Raw genomic sequence first — 11,249 nt, 5'->3', positions numbered from 1 at the left:
AAAACATAACTAATCTGGAAAAAGAACTCAAACCATTGGAGGTTGACAGTGCCTGGACGAGACTGACTGGAGGTCTCTCCTCTATAGGTAGTTGGTTTACTAACCTAGGTAGAAATCTTTTGTGGAAAATACTGATGCCAATAGTTGTAATAGGTGTAGTTGTATTGATCATTGTTATCTGCTGCAAATGCCAGAAGTGCAAAAAGAAATATACTGTGAATAAGAGGGGGGTGAAAAGAAATATTGATGATCTAGAATTAGAGGAGTTAAAGAGTGAAATTTACAAAAAGGTGAAAAATCACCACTCTCATAGAGAAGCTGAAAGAAAACTCAACAATAAATTTGTTGAAATTCAAATGAGTGATGTGGATGAATGAGAAAAGTTGGCATCTGTTTCCTTCTATGTGGTGATGATAGTAAATATCATCAAAGAGGGGATTGATGGAGCTGGGATTCGCATGAAAGCGCCCTGCTCTCATACAAAACCCTTGCTTAAACCGTATAATCATATTAACACCATTGTTCGTCATCTATTAAGTGTTTTCCCAAACACGCGGGTGTCCCCAGGATGCTTGCTTGTATGTCTTTCCTCATACTAACGAAGCTTGCACTAAACACGGCTGCTTCGTTGAAATTCAGTCTGCGCATGCGTCGGTCATACCCATGTGATGTGACGCACTCGCATTCTGGAGGGAATTTGTGCTCATGCGCACTGTTGCAAACATGGCCGCTTGTCTCTCACCACGCTTTCTGCTTGCTACTGCTGCTTTAGCCTATCTGTCTTTTCGCACTAAAACAATAATGCTATGGTCATTATAAAGTAAGGGTTGGTTAGAACTTTATCATGGTATACAGTGTGATCAGTTTTTTTTTTGATTTTAATTTGTTCTCGCTTACTTTTCATGTACCGCGTCTCTGGGGCTGGGAAATCGGGAGCGGAGCCATACTTGAAGCTCTGCTGGGCACCGTCACATGACCGGAGAGAAAACTCCATTGCGCAGAAGCTGAAACAAGCCAGCTGGCTCCTGAAGCACAATGCACCTGAGAACTTCTCTGGGAAAGCAAATTCTTACCTTGGACGATGCAACTCTGTTGCTACCTATTGTGAACTTTATTATGCTGTTGTATTCTATGCATGGGAACGTGAACCCAAGGGGCGGGTAGGAAAATTTTAATATTTGGGATGAGAAAGTTGAATTCTAGGAGGTGGTAATGACCGCACCACCTCTCCTGACCAATCATAATGTGGGAAACTGTCACTTGCAACATTAGAGGGTGGTCTAAGGGCCCCCAAAACAGTATAATTGCCCTAGTTTAGCTTAGGAAAATTGTCCGACTTGTCCGAGTAGCAGACCTGTCACTGACCCTACGAACTCTATAGGTGCTCAATCTGAAGTGCTGCGGAGCACTCTGTCCATACTTTCCACAAACTCCTAAGGGGTGGAAATAATCCTAAGTGCTGGCGAAGCACTTTGCTGGGAAAATCGAAAAACCCAATCGGGGTTACTGGCGGATTACTTGCAGAGAGGGGTAACGCTGGCGTTGCTTCTGAAGCTGTGGGTGTTGGTCGTACCTTGGTGAGCCCAGTCCTGATCCCAAATCCTGAGGGGTATCCTGTCCTTACTGTCCGTGAGCTGTACCTGCTCGCATTCTGGCATTCCTTCCTGAGGGTCCTTATCCCCGTCCTTCCAACTGACCCGTGGCCAGGGTTAGTCTTCTTTCAGAACTAGGTAAATATCAACCTGTGGGTTTGTGTCTCTCTCTCTCTCTCTCCCTCGTCTTCTCTCTCTATTTTCTTAATAAAGCACTCTTGCCTGTGATACTGCTCTATCACCTTCAAAGCAAGTTACATGCAATTGTTTATTAGAATTGTTCCACTTCTCTCCCCTCCCTTAGTGAATTGCCAAACTGTTATATTTGATTAGTATGTTCCAATTTTTCCCCTTCCTTTAGTATGGTTGCGGTGAACTTAGTAAATAGTTTAAAGCACTTAGGTTAAGTACATGTTCTAGGTCCCATCCATATCCTATGTCCTAGTATAAAGTTGCAGTGACTAGCTCTGTTCTAAAAATCCTACCTTTTAGTCTTCCCATATACTCAATGGTCCTAGTGTTAATCTATAGCTATTTTATGGTGTTAACTTTGATGATTGATGCTTTGCTCTGCCTATCACTTATTGCCTTGTCATACTCTCTTTGAACTTTATATAAATCTTTTGAACATCCTCAGGTGTCTGTGGTCATTTTACAGAAATTGTGGATAAGTGTGTACTGAGTATAAAGAGTATTTGTTCCTAGGCCCTGTCTACTGTTTCCCTAATAGCTCCAGATCTGTCATAAGAATTGTGCCTGTGGTAAGTCAGGTACATGGTAAGCAGAGGTGAAACCTACCTTAATTACTCATAGCAGCGTGCAGGAGGAGAAACCAAGTAATCCTCACCCGGTTCACCCCAAATTGGTAGTGTGGTATTGAAAATTTGCACGCCAGGGCCCAGTGCGTGTAAAGAATTGGTAACCATCGGTGACCCGGGAGAACTGCGCGCTCTATCAGTAATTTTCTGGTAACCAGAGGATGGTTTGGACTAGTTAGATTAGGTAGACAGGATAGGTCATAAACAAACCGTGAAAATAAAATGTGCTGCTGATTTTTTCTACTGTATTGGTTCAAATATTTTGAAATGTTTTAAGGTTTTATATGTAAATGTATATGATTTTTTTTGCATTGCTGCTATAAATGTTATATTAACCGAAAAACTGTTTGTGGTTGTTCAGTGTAGTCCGAATCCCCGGGGAAGTATTTAGCTAATGGTGAGCAGAATCCGGTTAGCTGTTGAAGTCACTAGGTTTGAGGTATTAGTGCAGGGTTGAGGATAACTGGAAGCACTAATTAGGACCTTTGTTTTCTGGAGTGAATGATAGCTACGAGTCCCATATAAAACTTTCATTGCGATATCACCTAGTAAGGGTCGCATACGGAAGGAGTAGTAGGGTCTCCGAGGCTTGTCTGGTAAGTAAGATAGTTCGCTGGTGAAATCCTGGCTCAGTACATATCCCCGACTAAGGTGGATGAGTCAGAAGAATAACGGGTTCTATGTTACTAGTGTGAAGGGACAGGCAAAGAAGTCTATCCAGAGTGAATGAAAAGTAGACAGAAGTGGTTTACTAGTAGTGAGAGAAAATTCTTTTATCTCTTTAGAACACTCAGACATAGTGGCAAACGTTGTGTGTTGTTGACTAAGACTTGCATTCGCACTTTAGAGAGAGTAAAAAGTTTCCGTTACCTTGTAAAGGAGGGAGTCAGTCGGAGAGCTGCTCTGACGTCACTCCGTGCCGCGCTGGTATTGGTCAAGACAGCGGGTGTGTAGTGGAGCTGAATTTGTAAAGGAGGGGTGAGTGCCGAAACGTGAGACTCTGTCTTGCGAAAAGGCCGCGCACCCATTGGTTAAGGGCGTTTGTATTCTCTGACCTGATTGGGTAGTGCGAAATATAAGTCGCGCTAGCATTGGAAGCACAAAGGTAAACAAAATTAATCAAGCCGAGTTAGAAGCGAGTCTGGAGAGTTGCATGTGGTATCCAGATTTCATACCGAATCCAAAGTACCTAGGATTTCATAAGGATCAGCTTATACGAGGTAGACCGCACATGATGTATGGAGTAAAGAGGAAACTGTCATTCTCTGATAAAATAAAGAATTTTTTCAAAACTGACAAGCCCATTAGAACGAGGGAAGGCGTGCTCATTCCCCCGCCAAATACCCCTGCCTCTTTCATGCTGTTTGATAAAGGGTACCACACTTGTGTCTGGTTAGAAAATTGGGCAAAGTATACTGCAGATGACGGAGTCCTAGCATTTCCTGTTGAAGGTACATTTAATGGTCGGATTCTGTTTAACTTAAGGACCCGCATGAATGAATTACACCCTAGACCTAGGTTGACACAGTACGAAGCCCTGGAGGAATGGGAGATTGAGGCTGCAGAGCGAGATAAACCCCGGATGGATAAGGGAGTGAGTAAATGGTATCCGAGGGTTCAAGCGCAGACCAAAGAGCAGAAAATGAAACAGTGGAGGCAGTCTATGTTGACTGAAGGACTATTTCCTATGATGGGGGTATTAGAAGAGAAGAGAGGAAAATGTAAAGAAAAAACCCATCACCTAATGCCCGTAGGGGACTCAGAAGATGAGCACCTGGAAGATTTGTTAATGAAAAATCCACCTCCCTATGTTGCAGAGTCAGAGCCTGTGCATTCTCCAAATCCCTTTGCCAAATATCCCAGATGTGGGAGGGATAGTGATACAGATGGAACAGGTACAGACAGTAAAGCCAGTGAGGGGGATGGGTTTTGCAGACCTAGATCCACGGTCCCAAATTATCAGCCGTTCGGAGAAGGGCCACCCCGATTGGTCACTCCGACTGCTCCAAGTATTTATCCTTCCTTGGTACCTCAGGTATTGCATGACAATTCTGCAGAAAGAGTGTTGCGGGAAAAAGAGAAAGAAGCCCTGGCTAGACAGCGAGAGGATTTAGTTCGAACCATTGCCCAGATACATCCCCATCCTGACTCCCTGACTATTCCAGTAACTATTGGCCCAGCTATTCCACTGTATAGAAATGACCTGGCTAGTCCCCATCCTCCTGTTATCACCCCAATACTGCCTACTCCTAGCATCCCGTCCCCGAGGAAGGAAGTATTTATAGATGAGGATCAAGAGAGTGAGTGTGAATCTGTGGTTCTGATGGATTTGCCCATTAGAGAGCCTAGGACTAGTACATCGGGGGCAAGAAGTCAGACAAGACCAAAGGAGGTGTTGATTGAAGGTGCATCTGGGGTTAGGAGTGCCACCGTAGTTTCCCCAGAAGAATTGGACAGATGGACAAAGGAGCTGGAGAAGGAGACCACTCCCCAACCAAAAGCCAATGGAAATATATAAATTAAGAATAGAAATAGAAGAAATGATGGCTGGAAATGTAGGAGTTGAGCGCCTAAGCTCGTATAATGAAGAAGAATTACTGTTCATCAGCAAAAATCTTACCCGGAGTGCTAGGTTGCTCCATGAAAGAATAATGGATACAGCCACAGAAATGGGAATTGATGTTAGTCGCTCCAAAATTCTTCAGAAACCCTACAGAGTAGATTTTTCAGACAAAGATTTAGAAAGCTTGAATGTGATGGGAAAACAGATCCAAGTAAAGGAATTATTGAAGCTTTTGCAGAAATGGGGCGAGGTGGGAAAATGGAGAACCCGGTGGGCAAAGAAAAAAGATGACAGCAGGGCTAAGTCACAAGCTTCAGAATTCGTGTTAAAGGAAGTTACACCAACAGAAAAATTGTGCCCCATGAGAGAGGTCCCGGGAGGGAAGTATGTCCAAGTCCCTTGGTCTCGACAGGATATTGTGTCATTTACAAATGACTTCCCGAAATTGCGGGAGAAGCCTGTTGATTGGTACAGGCAGGTAGAACGCTTCATAAAGGTTCAGAAATGCCTCTTGAAAGACCTGGATGGGTTTTTCGACATTGTGGTCCCCGTAGATCTATGGACCGAATGTAAAATAGAAATTAATTGGCCCAATGATGAATATCCCAGAGATGAGAAAACCGGAGCTCCCGCACCTGAAGTAATCAGGAAGTATGAGCAAGTCATACAATACCTCAAGAAAAAGGTGCCCGCAAAGGAGACAGATTGGACCCGAATAGATAGAACCACCCAGAACCGTGATGAAACGGTGCATTCATTTTATGAAAGGTTACTGCAGGTATTTAAAACTTACAGTGGTATTGATAACGTAGACATGAAAGACATGACCCATTTCAGTTACAGATTTGTGCTAGGATTAAGACCTGAAATCTCACAATGGATTCGAGATAATAAAATCAGTTGGCAGGGAAAGCCCATAGATGATGTCCTGAAATATGCAAAATACTGCGAAGATGAAATCGAAAATAAAAAGAAAGCCCTCAAGGAGAAAGTAATGTGGGCACAGGTGAAATTAGCTGAACAGCAAGAAAAACAGTTAAGTAAATTGACTTCTAGTAATAATGCTCAGAATGCCACTGCTGGGGGGGGAGGCAAGCCCCGAGCTAAAATGAGTCGGGAAGAAGCCATGAAGAAGTTTCCGTGCCATGGGTGTGGCCAGATAGGGCATTGGCGAGACGAGTGTCCACACCTGCAGGCCGGTAATGCCCCTGTAAATGGTTTAAATCCACAGGTGCCGAAAGAGGGGACAAGAAAGAACCAGCAACAGGTAAAACTACCTCCCGTACCTCGCGCTCCTAGACAGAATTTTAAGAGTCAGGGTCAGCAGAATGAGAGGGCGGAAGTATGGGAAGTCGAGAGTGAAAGAAATGCAGTCATTCCACAGTATTTGTTAAATGATACCTTCCTCTGTGAAGATCAAGATTGACGGGGCCTGAGAGGGGAGGATGAGGAGTGCGTGCTTGGCGCCTCCTTACCGGTAGACCAGACTGGACCATACATTGAAGGAAAGGTTGAGGGAAAAGACGTCACCTTTCTGTTGGACACTGGTGCTACCAGATCTACTGTAAGAACAGTGGATGTTCCTAACCTACCCCTCTCGGGAGAAGCGATCCAAGTAGTGGGCGTCTCAAATCAAATAATAAGTACTCCAGTAACAGAACCAATGGAAGTTTCTATAGGAAATTTCAAAGAAATGCACAGATTTGTGGTCTGTGATTCCAGTCCTGTGAACCTGCTAGGACGTGATTTGTTGTGCAAGATGCATTGTACCATCTATTGCACACCGAAAGGCGTCGAAATTCAGACACCCGATGAAGATGGTTTGTACAAGCTGATGTTAGTCAGACAAGATTCTGATATCAAACCTTTAACAGTTGAGGATCTACCTGAAGAACTCCAGTTAAGAGTAGTTCCAGAAGTGTGGGATTTCACAGGAAAGGATGTAGGTTTAATGGCAAATGTAGACCCAGTTAAAATAGCAATAAAAACAAATGCTGTATACCCCAAAACCAGACAGTACAAAATGAGTCCAGAAGTAAAAGCTGGAGTAGCGACTGAGATTACCCGGCTGCTCGAAGCAGAAATAATAGAGGAAGTGATGAGCAGTCCCTGTAATTCGCCAATCATTGGGATCAAAAAGCCTAGTGGAAAGTACCGGGTGGTGCAAGATTTACGCAAGGTAAACCAAATTGTTGTGCCTTGCTGTCCTGTCGTGCCCAACCCTGCCGTGATACTATATCAGATTCCCTGGAATGCAGAATGGTTCACTGTCATCGACCTGTGCCATGCATTCTTTTCCATCCCATTGCATCCAGAAAGCAAGTTCCTTTTCAGTTTTGAATTTGACAGTCATATCTATGTCTGGAATCGTGTCCCCCAGGGGTACACCGAAAGTCCATCGATTTTCAACCAGATACTGAAAAAGTGCCTTGAAACACTAGTATTGCCAAGAGAGTCTGTTTTGGTGCAGTACATAGATGACCTGTTGGTGGCATCCAAAACCCAGACTGACTGTGTCACTGACACAATTGCCTTGCTGAATCACCTAGGAAAGGGAGGACATAAAGTGTCACCTGACAAGTTACAATTTTGTAAAAACTCAGTGAAGTATATGGGGCACCAGATAGAAAAAGGAATCAGGAAAGTTACTACCGAAAGAATCAAAATAATTAAAGCAATGGAACTGCCCAGAACTCAGAAAGAGGTGAGAATGTTCTTGGGAGTTGTGGGTTACTGCAGACAATGGATTGTAGGATTTGCAGCTCTAGCCAGACCCTTAATAAAAATGACAAAGAAAGGAGTAGAAGACCCCGTCAGTTGGGACAGTGAAAGCATGAACGCTTGGGTAACTTTGAGAAACTGTCTATGTACCGCTCCTGCATTGGGTATGCCTGACTACACCAAGCCCTTTGAGCTATTCTGTGACACAAGAGAAAATTGTGCTCTTTCAGTCCTGACCCAGGAGCACGGACTAATTAGAAGACCAGTGGCCTATTTTTCGGCCACCCTAGATCCGGTGGCTGCTGGATTACCTGGATGCTTGAAAGCAGTTGCTGCTACTTGCGTCAGTCTGGAACAGAGTGAGAACATTGTCATGGGACATCACGTCACTGTATATGTTCCTCATTCTGTTGTCATCCTACTGACTAGAACTAAGACCCAGTACCTCACACCTAGTCGGCTGACTAAGTATGAGAGAATTTTGATTGGTGCTGAAAATGTGACCATTTCCCGGTGCAATGTCCTAAACCCTGCGACACTGTTACCTATCCCTCTGGATGTAGAAGTTGAAGAGGAAGGGGAACATAATTGCATCGATCTAACTGAGGTCAGTACAAAGCCCCGTCCGGACATCCGTGAAATAGCGTTACTTGAGGGGGATAAAACAATGTTCGTGGATGGCTCGTGTTTAAGACATGAGAGTGGGAGTCTGAGTGCTGCCTATGCTGTGGTTACGTTGACAGAAACCATAGAAGCATCTTACCTGAGCGAGGTGAAATCTGCACAAGTGGCAGAGCTCATCGCGTTAACCAGAGCATGTAAGAGGGGTAAGAACAAGAGAATAACTGTTTACACAGACAGCCAGTACTGTTTCGGGGTTGTTCATGACTTCGGCCAATTGTGGCTGCAAAGAGAATTCATGACGTCCTCAGGCACCCCTATCAGAAATGGAAAGGTGGTGCATAACTTACTGGAAGCTATCCAATTGCCCAAAGAATTGGCTGTGGTCAAGTGTGCGGCTCACAAATCTGGAAATGATGACGTGACTGCCGGTAATAGGTACGCTGACCAAATTGCACAGTTTTGTGCCCGATACCATATGTCACTCCAAATTGCGTTGTGGGATGGAACCAGCTGCCAACTTATGTTGTTTGAGAATGTGTCAACGTGGGAGGAATTAAAGGATTTGCAACAGGCAACAGACAGGCAAGAGAAAGGCAGGTGGGCAGCAAATGGATGCAAACTGAGAGATGATGGTGTGGTGGTAAACTCGACTGGGGTGCCTGTACTGCCTGATAGCTTGATTGACCCCATGATCAGAATGATACATGAACCAACACATATGGGAAGAGACGCAATGTGTCGGGTGTTTGACAAGGTGTTCTGTAATTCAAAATTCAGGAACCAGGCGGAAAGGCTTTGCCAGAGGTGCCTGGTGTGTCAGCAATTCAATGCAGGGAAAAAGACTGTGGTAGAACAGAGTACGGTTGGAAAGGCAGTAGGTCCCTTTGTCAGGATGCAGGCAGACTTCATAACAATGCCTAGGTGTAAAGGGTATAGATATATCTTAGTCATAGTTTGCCTATTCTCCAGGTGGGTGGAGGCATATCCAGCGAAGAAAAATGATGCCCTAACTACAGCCAAGTTATTGCTCAGGGAGTTGATACCTAGGTACGGAATTCCCGAGACAATCGAAACGGACCAAGGTGGGCATTTTGCCAACGATGTCCTAGAAGAACTCTGTAAAGCATTCAAAATGAAGCAAAGACTGCATTGTGCCTACCGTCCAGAGGCTTCTGGGGTAGTGGAACAAATAAATGGCACCCTGAAATCCAGATTGGCCAAAATGTGTGATTCCACAAAGATGAACTGGATAGAGGCTCTACCCCTTGTGCTGATGAGTTTGAGAAGTATCCCGAACAGAAAAACTGGCCTAAGTCCCCATGAAGTGTTGATGGGAAGAGTGATGCGACCTTTTATGATAAGTAAAGATCCCAACTTGTCCCCTACTGAACCAGAAGCAGTAGACGTAGGGGTTGTACAGACTGCAGAAACACCACGAAGCCTAGAAAGACGCGACAAACGAGTAGGACTGACACACACACGACCTAATTTAGAAGCATCAGATGAGGATGGACTACACTTTCACAAAATGAGAAACAAGACGCATCTAAATGTTTTTGCTAACTTGTTAGTGCATTATGTAGAAGCTATGGAAATAGAGGACTGTTATGTCTGCATGAAGCTGCCAACCTCAGTGGCTGAAGGCGTGACATACCACCATTTACCTTTAACCTATGGAATCTCCTGTAGTATATTAGCTAGCTTGTTTTATAGAAGCACTTTACAGTATTATTATTCAAATGCTGACGTAGTATTTTCTGAACTTCCTATTAGAGGACACTTGAACCTTGTACATACTAAAAGTGACGTGACCCGTTATATGGGAGAATATTTTCTGACTATAGGCAACATAGATTTAGATGAAGCAAGACAAGCTAATCTGACCTGTTCTCTGCAAGAGCAGGAAAAGATGTTTATAAAAATGGCAGACAGAAGGAGAGAAAAGTTTCAGAAGAAGGCAAATGACGAAAAGGAGAGAGTCCCCAGGTGGGCTGAGCACATGGAAAACACCTCGCCAGGCGAAGCTAGTCCTGCCTTGTTGCTGGATTTTGAACGAAAGGGGAAACTTTGTATCCATAGGGAAAAGACAGAGTACTATAACAATGTATTCATCGGTTCCAGCGAGTGTGAACATAATTACAAGGTAATTGGAGGTTGGGGTTTCAAAAATGGGTCAGAACCTGTGTTTCCCGGAATATATTATATATGTGGGAACAAGGCTTATTTCAAATTGCCGGATCACTGGTATGGAAGCTGCTACTTTGGCATTGTTTTCCCGAAAATATACCATGTGAATAATGCAGCTGGAAACGATGAAGAAACTAATGGCTTAGTGCGTAGCAGACGTGAAAGTGTAGGTGAAATTATAGGTGATATTTTTAGTGCACTGATACCTGGAATGGGGGTGGTTCTGAACACTCATAGAATCTGCAAATTGTCTACAGTAGTGGACCGGTTATCAACGGACACTGCTGCTGGATTCCTGATGGTCAATACCGAAATGGTTGCGATCAGATCAATGGTTTTGCAAAACCGTCTTGCCCTTGACACCCTATTAGCGAAAGAGGGCGGAGTCTGTAGAATGCTGAAAGCGCAACATTGTTGCACTTACATTCCTGATAAAAGTATCGAACTAAAACAATATGTGAAAAACATAACTAATCTGGAAAAAGAACTCAAACCATTGGAGGTTGACAGTGCCTGGACGAGACTGACTGGAGGTCTCTCCTCCATAGGTAGTTGGTTTACTAACCTAGGTAGAAATCTTTTGTGGAAAATACTGATGCCAATAGTTGTAATAGGTGTAGTTGTATTGATCATTGTTATCTGCTGCAAATGCCAGAAGTGCAAAAAGAAATATACTGTGAATAAGAGGGGGGTGAAAAGAAATATTGATGATCTAGAATTAGAGGAGTTAAAGAGTGAAATTTA

This window comes from Lissotriton vulgaris, chromosome 3_2 (genome assembly GCF_964263255.1).
Source record: "Lissotriton vulgaris chromosome 3_2, aLisVul1.2, whole genome shotgun sequence".
NCBI classification, from domain to species: Eukaryota; Metazoa; Chordata; class Amphibia; order Caudata; family Salamandridae; genus Lissotriton; species Lissotriton vulgaris.
Note: the sequence above shows the minus strand (reverse complement) of the source record.